At 38.5% G+C, this 12,541-nt stretch overlaps 1 protein-coding gene across 1 annotated transcript in view; it reads right to left on the reverse strand.

Moving 5' to 3' along the window:
- The window catches only part of SLC44A5 (solute carrier family 44 member 5), a 450,883-nt gene that overhangs the window by 335,209 nt on the left and 103,133 nt on the right, over positions 1 to 12,541 (reverse strand). The gene's annotated exons all lie outside the window — the stretch shown is intronic.

Here is a 12,541-nt window from a genome sequence, read left to right on the forward strand (position 1 = left end):
AACTGTACGGTCAAGGATGGAAACTAAATTTTGATGCTGAGACATGGTGTATACATAAGTAGAAGTAAAATATTGTACACATAGAACTTGTATACTGTTATAAACCAATGTTACCACAATAAAAAGTTTTAATTATTTTTAATATTTATGGTGAATATAAAGATATCTACAATTTATTTTTAATGCATTCAGAAAAAAATACACACATGAAATATGGCAAAATATGAACTGTTGAATCAAAGTAATAAATATAAAGTGTCTATATTCTTCTTTCAACTTTTCTGTATATTTGAAAAATATTTAAATATAAAATTAAGAAAAGGACTTTCCTGTGGTACAGTGGATGAGAATCTGTCTACCAATGCGGGAGACAGGAGTTCAGTCCTGGTCTGGGAAGAGTCCACACGCCATGGAGCAACTAAGCCCGTGCCCTGGAACTGGCCAAAACCACTGAGCCCATGTGCTGCCGGTCTGAAGCCTGCACGCCGAGAACCTGTGCTCCACAACAAGAGAAGCCACTGCAGTGAGAAGCCTGCTCACTGCAACAAAGAGTAGCCCCACTCTCTCCAACTAGAGAAAGCCCACACAAAGCAACAAAGACCCAATGCAGTCAAAAATAAATATTAAAAAAAAAAATAAAGTGAAGAAAAAACACAAGTTGCATGAAAAGTAATATAATTTTTGAAGTAAAATAATTAAAGTAACATAATTGCATTTAAAGTAATATAATTAGAACCATGTTCTTGGATTGGAACAATCAATATTGTCAAAATGACTATACTACCCAGTGCAATCTACAGGTTCAATGCAATGTGTATCAAATTACCAATGGCATTTTCCACAGAACTAGAACAAAAATCTTAAAATTTGTATGGAGACACAAAAGACCCTAAACAGCCAAAGCACTCTTAAGAAAAAAAAAGGAGCTGGAGGAATCAAACTCCCTGACTTCAGACTATACTGCAAAGGTATAATCATCAAAACAGTATAATACTAGCACAAAAATAGAAATATAGATCAATGGAACAGGATTGAAAGGTAAGAAATAAACCCATGCACGTACTGACAATTAATCTATGACAAAAGAGGTAAGATTATAGAATGGTGGAAAGACAGTCATTTCAACAAATGGTGCTGGAAAACTGACAGCTACATGTTAAAAAATGAAAATAGATCATCCTTTAACATCACACAGAAAAATAAGCTCAAAGGGGATTAAAGACCTAAATGAAAGACACTATTTAAACTCCTAAAGGAAAACATAGGCAGAACACTCTCTGACATAGATCACATCAATATCTTTTTTGATCCATCTATCAGAATAATGGAAATAAAAACAAAAACAAACAAATGGGACCTAATTAAACTCAAAAGCTTTGCCTTAGAAAAGGAAACTATACACAAAACAAACAAAAAAACACACAGATTGGGAGAAAATACTTGTAAAAGATGTAACTGACAAGATATTAGTCTCCAAAATTTACAAACAGCATCAAAGCAAACAACCCAATCAAAAAATGGACAGAAAAACAATGTAGCCATTTCTCCAAAGAAGATATACAGATATACAGGCACATGAAAAGATGCTCAAAATCACTAATTATTAAAGAATGCAAATCAAAACTACAATGAAATATCACCTCACACCAGTCAGAATGGCTATCATCAAAAAATCCACAAATGATAAACGCTGGAGGGAGTGCAGATAAAAGGGAACCCTCCTACAATGTTGGTGGGAATGTAAATTGGTACAGACACGATGGAGAACAGTATGGAGGTTCCTCAAAAAACTAAAAATAGAGCTACCATATGACCCTGCAACCCCACTGCTGGGCATATATCCAGAGAAAAACAGTCCAAAAGAATATATGTACCCAATGGAGGTGATGGAATTCCAGTTGAGCTATTTCAAATCCTAAAAGATGATGCTGTGAGATGATGATGTACTCAATATGCCAGCAAATTTGGAAAACTCAGCAGTGGCCACAGGATTGGGAAAGGTCAGTTTTCATTCCAATCTCTAAGAAAGGCAGTGCCAAAGAATGCTCTAACTTCTGCACAATTGCACTCACCTCACATGCTAGCAAAGTAATGCTCAAAATTCTCCAAATCAGGCTTCAGCAATACGTGAACCATGAACTTCCAGATGTTCAAGCTGGATTTTAGAAAATGCAGAGGAACCAGAGATCAAATTGCCAACATCTGTTGGATCACTGAAAAGGCAAGAGAGTTCCAGAAAAGCATCTACTTCTGCTTTATTGACTATGCAAAAGTCTTTGACTGCATGGATCACAATGAACTGTGGAAAATTCTGAAAGAGATGGGAATACCAGACCTCCTGACCTGCCTCTTGAGAAACCTGTATGCAGGTCAGGAAGCAACAGTTAGAACTGGACATGGAACAACAGACTGGTTCCAAATAGGAAAATGCATACATCAAGGCTATATATTGTCACCTGCTTATTTAACTTATATGCATCATGAGAAATGCTGAGTACATCATGAGAAACGCTGGGCTGGAGGAAGCACAAGCTGGAATCTAGATTACTGGGAGAAATATCAATCACCTCAGATATGCAGATGACATCACCCTTATGGCAGAAAGTGAAGAAGAACTAAAGAGCCTCTTGATGAAAGTGAAAGAGGAGAGTGAAAAAGTTGGCTTAAAGCTCAACATTCAGAAAACTAAGATCATGGCATCCAGTCCCATCACTTCATGGCAAATAGAAGGGGTAACAGTGGGAACAGTGGCTGACTTTATTTTTCTGGGCTCCAAAATCACTGCAGATGGTGATTGCAGTCATGAAATTAAAAGCCACTTACTCCTTGGAAGGAAAGTTATGACCAACCTAGACAGCATATTAAAAAGCAGAGACATTACTCTGTCAACAAAGGTCCATCTAGTTAAGGCTATGGTTTTGCCAGTGGTCATGTATGGATGTGAGAGTTGGACTATAAAGAAAACTGAGTGCTGAAGCATTGATGCTTTTGAACTGTGGTGTTGGAGAAGACTCTTGAGAGTCCCATGGACTGCAAGAAGATCTAACCAGTCCATCCTAAAGGAAATCAATCCTGGGTATTCATTGGAAGAACTAATGTTGAAGCTGAAACTCGAATTTGGGCCACCTGATGTGTAGAGCTGACTCATTTGAAAAGACCCTGATATTGGCAAAGATTAAAGGCAGGAGAGAAGGGGATGACAGAGAATGAGATGGTTGGATGGCATCACTGACTCAATGAACATGAGTTTGGGTAAACTGCAGGAGTTAGTGACGGACAGGGAGGCCTGGTGTGCTATGGTTCATGGGGTCGCAAAGAGTTGGACATGACTGAGCGACTGAACTGAACTGAATGTTCATTGCAGCACTGTTTACAATAGCCAAGACATAGAAGCAATCTAAATGTTCACTGACAGAGGAATGAATAAAGAAGATGTGATACCTATATACAGTGGAATATTACTCAGCCATTAAAAGCAATGAACGCATGCCATTTGCAGCAACTTGGATGGACTTAGAGACTGTCATACTAAGTGAAGTAAGTCAGACAGAATAAGAGAAATATCATATTATATTGCTTATATATGGAATCTAAAAAGAAACAATATAAATGAACTTACTTATAAAATAGAAACAGGCTCACAGACTTGGAGAACAGATTTATGGCTACTAGTGGAGGAAGAATGAGGGGAAGGGAAAGTTAGGGAGTTCGGGATTGACATGTACACACTGCTATATGTAAAGTGTATAACCAACATGGACCTACTGTATAATACAGGGAATTCTGCTCAATATTATATGGCAGCCTGGATGGAGGGAAGTTTGGGGGAGAATGAACACATGTATATGCATGGCTGAGTTGCTTTGCTCACCTGAAACTATTACAACATTGTTAATCAGCTATACACTGAAATAAAATACAAAGCTTTCTTTAAGAAGTAATATAATTAGTAATAGAGTTTGAGTAAACTCCGGGAGTTGATGATGAACAGGGAGGCCTGGTGTGCTGCGATTCATGGGGTCACAAAGAGTTGGACACGACTAAGCAACTGAACTGACTAATCCCAGATTGATCACTGTAAAAGACAAGGCACCAGAATCAGATGTATTCCAGTTACATGGAATTAACCCACAAGAGCCTCCTGAATGCTCCACATTGCTTCAGACCAGCTCTTCGTGATCTGTCATGGATTTCCTCAGTTCCTGTGACATCCTTCAATTGCCCTCCTGTGCGCCTTACCTACTCCATCTTTTGTGGTCCTTGTCTCCCCAGGCATGATGGGAATAGAGCATACAGCAATTCACTTCCTTACTAGGGCAGCACTCATACTCAGTGGTTAACTGATTCTAGAGTTCATGCTCTTAATAACGAGACTATGCCAGTTCCCACGTTTAATTATTCTCAGGAAAATGGAGGGAGCTGGGGAACCCCACCTGTTCCCTCCAAGGTGAGTTCTGGTACCTTTGCCCATGCCCAGTCCAGCCATTGTTTCCTTGCAGCTGCACCCAGACCCACAGCCAACTTTCTTCTCCTGGTGTTAATTACCATTATGTGCTCAATATCCTTGAGGCTCTCTTTGTATTTCTGTCCTTGAAAATATGCACAAGAAAAATCTTTCATCATTTGTTTGCTCTGGGGTTAATTTCTAATCACAATAGAGAAACAGACCTGGGAAAACTGGAAAATGGAACAAATGTAGAAAAATGATACAAATCTTAAGGTAGCAGGCCCTTATCTAAGTATATTAGGTTGAACTATATGAACTTGCCAATATGCAATTGTTTTTGACTTACAAAAACACTTTCATATGAAATTATTTCTGAATCTTTTCTGAGAGGATAACAGGAAATCCCTCTGTTTTTGCATCAGCACACCCATCCTTCCAACCCTGCCTTTATTATGAGATTAAGAAAGAGCAATTGCTGTCATTTTGGAAAATTTGGATCACTAAAGGTGCTATGCATCCCCCTAAATTCAGGTGAAAACTCTAATCCCCATGTGATGGTATTTGGAGATAAAAGATTTGAGAGGTAATTAGGTTAAAAGTGGAGCCAACATGATGAAATTAGTCCGCCTATCAGTCTGTCTCTGTCTCTCTGACACCACCGGCAGGAAGCTATACGCAAGAATCCAGGACACAGTCTGCTGGCAAATCTCAAACTTTCCAGTCCCCAGAACTGTGAGAAATAAGTGTCTGTTCTTCAAGTAGATGCTATTTTCGTTACAGCAGCCCAAACGGACTAAGGCAAGGATTTCCAGAGTAAGCAAAACCCATTTCCTCCAAATCATACAGCAACAAGCTTATTTCCTCAAAAAAAAAGAAAAGTTAGGGAAGTTCTCTTTGCTGGGACGTCTACATATACTCTTGATGTTTCCCTTTGCTTTAGCTAAGAGTATGTGTCATATTATAATGCACAGACAGAAAGGCAAGAATGCATTAAAAATGGTCTACATTGAATGACTTGGGAACATGAAAGCCATAAAATACATTTTTTAAAGGATTTTGAACTCTACGAATGAAGTATTGGCTTTGGACACCACTAATCCTGGAAGAAAGCATATCTAGTTCTATTCGAGAATTCAGATTTCTCAATTTCTTTGCCACTTATTGATTGGTAACATTTCCAAGGTACAGTTTTACTCCTTTCATTTTAAATTGATTTCTCTTTTTAGCAAGACTGTGCTTTTTGAGAATTCATTTAATTTTACTTTTTTTTTAAAAAAATCAATGCCTAAAAGGTCCCCTCAAATCAATGAATTACCCTTTCCATCCATTAGACACCTTTCTAGGCTGTTCACTGACCTTCTGTGTCCCATGTGCTATAAACATAAAATCCCAGCACTTTTAGTTAGTCTTACATGAAATGTTTTTGTCATTTTCCACCTTTGCTCTGTCTGTCATTTTTAAACTCTGAACTCCACTGTGTAATTTTGCAGCTTCTCTTTTGAACTTGACATGCATTATGTGCCTTCTGTGCCCTTAATTGCTTTTTGCACTTTGGGGTTGATCCATGTTGCTCTTTTCTAATCCTACTATATTGATTGCCGTACAGCAAGCCTCTTCTCTAGGAACATGTCTTTATTTTCTTTCCTTCCAATGTCAAGAACCACTGATTGCTTTCCTCCTAGTCCTTTCCAGGAAACCTCAGCTTCTCCATAATTGTCACAACCAAGATCTACTCACTAGAGTCACAATTAGTTCTCTCTCAACGTTAATTCTCCTGATGCAATTTTGAAAAAAAAAATCACAGTGACAAAAGGTAGAAAAAATGTGTTCAGAGCAGAAAAGACACTGGCAAGAAAATACTCGGGAAGCAACAAAAACAATCATTTACAAAGATACAAGAGAAGAAATAAGAATGGTTTCTTGAAGAATTATAAAATGGGAAATCATGAGTTAAATAATGACATAAAAATTTTAATGTTATAAAAGTAAATCACTTTAATGTCTAGTGTGCCAAACACAAAAATATCAGCCACTAAGAATGCTATTTTTTGGTCAAATTCAGGCTACCATCTTCGTTTATGTAAACTTCTCTGAAAGTGTCCTTCTTGACAAGGGCTCATTGTTTCCAGTATTATCTTCCTCCAACCCAATCTCCAGAATGCTGCCAAAGTCATTATCTTAAAACATATACCTAACCCTTTCTATGCTTGAAAGCTTTTCAATGGCCCTTTCTCCATCTAGGAAAAAAAAAAAGTTCACAAAACCCCACATGTCTAGACTCTGTCTACATTTCTAGCCCCTGCTCCTTCCCAAGATCTGTGTGCTCTGAACAGAACTTTCTTTATGATCTTTTTCCAGATTTCTGTATATGCTTTCTTCCCCTTGCCCCAAATTCTCTTTCTTGCCCCAGCCCCTCTCAGTCTGTTCATCGCCTACTCAGCTTTCCTGTAGATACCGCTTCTTATCTGAATCCTTAACTAAAAGTTAAGCACCTCCTTTCTGTATGTCACCATGGCTCACTGTATTTCTCCTATCACAGCATAGAATATACTGTTATATTATCTTGTTTACTTATGTGCATCTTACTCTAGTCAGCATAGCAATATGATGGCAACAACAACATTCACCTTTTTGCCCTGACATTCCAGCATCCAGCACAGAATCTAGCATCTGATGGTGTCTGATAAACATGGTATTGGATGAATGTCATACAAAGACTCAGGTGATGGCAATGTCTAGTAACCCAAGGGTTAATTTGAATGTCCTGCTCCAATCCTTGCTGAAAATCTTTCTAGAATGAATTTTGGCAACCCATAGCATGTTAAGTAACGCTCATTAATGAGTTACTTTTGGCATGTGGGACAAGACAATGGCTGCCTCTATTATTATCTCTTCTTTATGACTATAAGGATGTAGAGTTGATATCAGCTACCCATGCTATCTAAAATTGAGTAGCTGGTGATCCCATAGTAACCATCTAGTCCTCTTTGCCAGTTCAGAGGTAGCCACTCAGCTACCACAATCTTTCATGCCCCACTCTACTGATGAGTCGGGGTTGCCTACTAAACTGCATCTCCCACCATTGTTAGGCTGACAGTAGGAAGCATCAAGCATCTTAGTACTCCTCCTGGAGACTGCCAACCTCTAGAATTCTATAATGAATCAGTCTAGTTTTCTGTCTTAGCAAATCTAATGAAAAACAAAAAAGAAAAATTGAATTTCTTTGGGATGGTAGCCGCTTGTAAGACCTCTGGATCATCACCTAAATCATAGTGGTCTGAGAACTATAGATTTTAGAGATGGAAAAAAATGGGTTTAAACTTTACTATCCCCTCTAGATATCTCTGAAATTAAAAAAAAAAACTACTTAATCCAATATACTCTTCTTGATTCTCAAAATTTCTCCTGAAAGTATAAAAATTCTTTTAAATAAAGATTCAATGAAAAGAAACTGAATCAGATTTGAAACATTTACATATCTGAGTTTACTTGCTAAAGCAATATCAAATTTTTCAAGAGAAAAATACCTAAGAAAAGTTATACCGATGACATAAATAGAAATAACAGTAATGCCTTGATTTTTTTTTAAGAAATGACATTTTTAAAATGTCAGGAAAAGGGAATTAACAAGCTTTTGAGTTTTTAGAAACAGATCTAAGTCAAAATACTTCCCATTGGTTTATTCAGTTCAATTCAGTTCAGTCACTCAGTTGTGTCCAACTCTTTGCGACCCCATGAATCGCAGCACACCAGGCCTCCCTGTCCATCACCAACTCCCAAAGTTCACTCAGATTCACATCCGTCGAGTCAGTGATACCATCCAGCCATCTCATCCTCTGTCATCCCCTTCTCCTCCTGCCCCCAACCCCTCCCAGCATCAAAGTATTTTCCAATGAGTCAACTCTCTGCATGAGGTGGCCAAAGTACTGGAGCTTCATGAACAACAACAACAAAAAAGTGACATGGTTTACTGCCCAAAGTAAGTATTAGTATATCACTGAGAAATATTTTCATTCCTCCTAGGGCTAAGAGAAGAGTAAGTACTCTACTACTAAAAAAGAAAAAAAAAGTGAAACTTCATGTCTAGGATACATGAAAGTAATACAAAGTATGTCTAAATATTTTATCCAAGATATTGATAATTTACTGGATAACATAATTTAAAATCAAATATGTTCTAAGTCATAGAATTTGGGATAAATCAACCTGTCAAGGTTAAAATGGGCCATGAATTTTCAAAAAGGGCATCAGTGGAAATAAACTGTAGAAAACACATTTAGGACTGTCCTTAAACAACCCCAGTTCCCAAATGGACCTATTCATTTGCTTCTTTTTATTTTTGACTATAAATTTGCTGACAAATGTTGTGCCTCATAATTGTCAAACTTTCCTGTTTGTTCTTGCTCACTCAGTAACTGCTCTCCGTTATACCTCTTGATTTTATTCCTACCACAATCTAAACTTCAGCACATTACCAGTGACCCTAACATCCTCCAGTATCTCCTCCCCATCTCCATCACCATAACCATCAACTCTTGAATGCTTTCCCCAAACCAGCACTGACAAAACCCACAGTTTTGTCTTATGACTCTATGCAAATAGGGCTCAGCCAACGAAAGCGAGTCAGAAGTAAAGTCAGATACCTGTACCAGTGATGGAAGGTTGGGCACTGAGACAGATAAGTAATGGATAATAAATTTAGATAACATTTCTAAAAATTTTTACTGGAGTATAGTTGCTTTACAATGTTGTGTCAGTTTCCGCTATTCAGCAAAGTGAACCAGTTATAGATAAATATATATATACCAGTTATATATAAATGTGTATATATATATATACACACATATATCCCCTATTTTTTAGTTTTCCTTCCCATTTAAGCCACCTCAGAGCACTGAGTTCCCTAAGCTATACAGTAGGTTCCTATTAGTTATCTATTTTATAAGTATTATATGTATATACATATATACATATATACACACACACACATATATATACACACACACATCAATCCCGATCTCCCAATTCATCCCACCCCTCCTTTCCTTACTATCAATAAGTTTGTTCTCTACATCTGTGTCTCTGTTTCTGCTTCACAAATAGGTTCATCTGTACCATTTTTCTAGATTCTACTTATAAGCAATATTATATGCTATCTTTCACGTTCTGATTGACTTCACTCTGTATGACAGTCTCTAGGTCTAGCCAGCTCTCTGCAAACAACACTGTTTTGTTCCTTTTGGGGCTGAGTAATATTCCATTGTGCATATGTTCCACATCTTCTTTATCCACTCCTTTGCTGATGGACATTCAGGTTCATTCCCTGTCCTGGCTAATGTAAATAGTGCTGCAATGAACACTGGGGTACATATATCTTTTTGAATTACAGCTTTCCCTGGGTGTATGCCTGGGAATGAATTGCTGGGACATATGGCAGAAAGTGAAGAAGAACTAAAAACCGTCTTGAGGAAAGTGAAAGAGGAGAGTGAAAAAGTTGGCTTAAAGCTCAACATTCAGAAAACGAAGATCATGGCATCTGGTCCCATCACTTCATGAGAAATAGATGGGGAAACAGTGGAAACAGTGTCAGACTTTATTTTTGGGGGCTCCAAAATTACTGTGGTTGGTGACTGCAGCCATGAAATTAAAAGACAGTTACTCCTTGGAAGGAAAGTTATGACCAACCTAGATAGCATATTCAAAAGCAGAGGCATTACTTTGCCACCTAAGGTCAGTCTAGTCAAGGCTATGGTTTTTCCTGTGGTCATGTATGGATGTGAGAGTTGGACTGTGAAAAAGGCTGAGTGCCGAAGAATTGATGCTTTTGAATTGTGGTGTTGGAGAAAACTCTTGAAAGTCCCTTGGACTGCAAGGAGATCCAACCAGTCCATTCTAAAGGAGACAGCCCTGGGATTTCTTTGGAAGGAATGATGCTAAAGCTGAAACTCCAGTACTTTGGCCACCTCATGCGAAGAGTTGACTCATTGGAAAAGACTCTGATGCTGGGAGGGATTGGGGACAGGAGAAGAAGGGGACGACAAAGGATGAGATGGCTGGATGGCATCACAGACTCGATGGACGTGAGTCTGAGTGAACTCTGGGAGTTGGTGATAGACAGGGAGGCCTGGCGTGCTGCGATTCATGGGGTTGCAAAGAGTCGGACACGACTGAGCGACTGAACTGAACTGAACTGATGTTGTTCTTCCTATGTTTTCCTCTAAGAGTTTTATGGTACTTGGCCTTATGTTCAGGTCTTTTATCCATTTTGAGTCATTTTTATGTATGGTCTTAGACAATGTCCAAATTCATTCTTTTACATGTAGCTGTCCAAGTTTTCCAGCACATTTGTTGAAATGACTGTCTTTTCTCCATCGTATATTTTTGCCTCCTTTGTCATAGATTTGTTATTGTTCAGTCACTCTGTCATGTCCTACTCTCTTTGCAGCCCCATGAACTGCAGCATGCCAGGCTTCCTTGTGCTTCACTATCTCTTGGAGTTTGCTCAGACTCATGTCCATTGAGTCACTGATGCCATCCAACCATCTCATCATCTCTCATCCACTTCTCCTCCTGCCTTCAATCTTTCCCAGCATCAGGTCTTTTCCAATGAGTTGACTCGGCATCAGGTGGCCAAAGTACTGGAGCTTCAGCTTTAGCATCAGTCCTTCCAATGTATATTCAGGGTTAATTTCATTTAGGATTGACTGGTTTGATCCCCTTGAAATCCAAGGGACTCTCAAGAGTCTTCTCCAACACCACAGTTCAAAAGCATCAATTCTTTGGTGCTCAGCATTCTTTATGGTCCACTCTCACATCCATACATGAGTACTCCAAAATGACCATGGACGGTGACTGCAGCCATGAAATTAAAACATGCTTGCTCCATAGCTTTGTCAAAAGCTATGACAAACCTAGACAGCATATTAAAAAGCTGAGACATCACTTTGCTGACAAAGGTTCATACAGTCAAAGGTATGGTTTTTCCAGTAGTCATAGTAGTAGCAGATGTGAGAGTTGTCCTAGATTAGGTGATCATAGTGTGTGGGTTTATCTTGGCTATCTATCCTGTTCCATTGACTGTATTTCTCTTTTTGTGCCATTACCACACCATCTTGATTACTACTGCCTTGTAGTAAGAGAAGGAAATGGCAACCCACTCCAGTACTCTTGCCTGGAAAATTCCATCGACAGAGGAGCCTGGTAGGCTGCAGTTCATGGGGTCGCACAGAGTCGGACACGACTGAAGTGACTTAGCAGCAGCAGCAGCAGCAGTATAGTCTGAAGCCAGGAAGCCTGATACCTCCAGCTTCATTTTTGTTTCTCAAGATTGCTTTGGCTATTTGGAGTCGTTTGTGTCTCCATACAAATTGTAAATTTTTTTGTTCTAATTCTGTGAAAAATCCCAATGATAATTTGACAGGGATTGCACTTAATCTAGATTGCTTTGGGTAGTACAGCCACTTTCACAATACTGATTGTCCCAATCCAAGAACATGGTATGTCTCTCCATCTGTTTGTGCCATCTTTGATTTCTTTCATCATTATCCTATAGTTCTGAGTACAGGGCTTTTGTGTCCTTAGGTAGGTTTATTCCTAGATATTTTATTCTTTTGGTTGTGATGGTAAATGGGATTGTTTCCTTAATTTCTCTTTCTAATCTTTCATTGTTAATGTGTAAGAATGCAAGAGATAGCAAATTTAGGAAGTCTAAGATGACCAGGGGCTAGAATGTCTTATAAGTCTAAAACCTTAATAGTCACAAAGGGCTATTACATCTTTACCAAGATATGCTCAACAAAATAGTAACATGTGAAGATGCCCCCTAGACTAACTTCCATGATCAATAAAGGTAGAAGCAGCTACATCATATAGTTTTTATCTTGGAGATTCAGAAAGCACATGAGCATATTAGAAGATGTCTGGCCACAAAAACACCTGTTTAGCTTTGTTTAACCTGGTATTTGCCAAACTAACCTTTTTCACCACTGAATACCTATCAAGATCCTGGAGAGGGGGAGAAAGAAAGATCCCGAGGAACAGGCTTAAAGAAAAGCTGACCTGCTCAGCCATTTATATTCACTGCTGCTTTCCAGT

Source organism: Ovis canadensis, chromosome 1 (assembly GCF_042477335.2).
Source record: "Ovis canadensis isolate MfBH-ARS-UI-01 breed Bighorn chromosome 1, ARS-UI_OviCan_v2, whole genome shotgun sequence".
NCBI classification, from domain to species: Eukaryota; Metazoa; Chordata; class Mammalia; order Artiodactyla; family Bovidae; genus Ovis; species Ovis canadensis.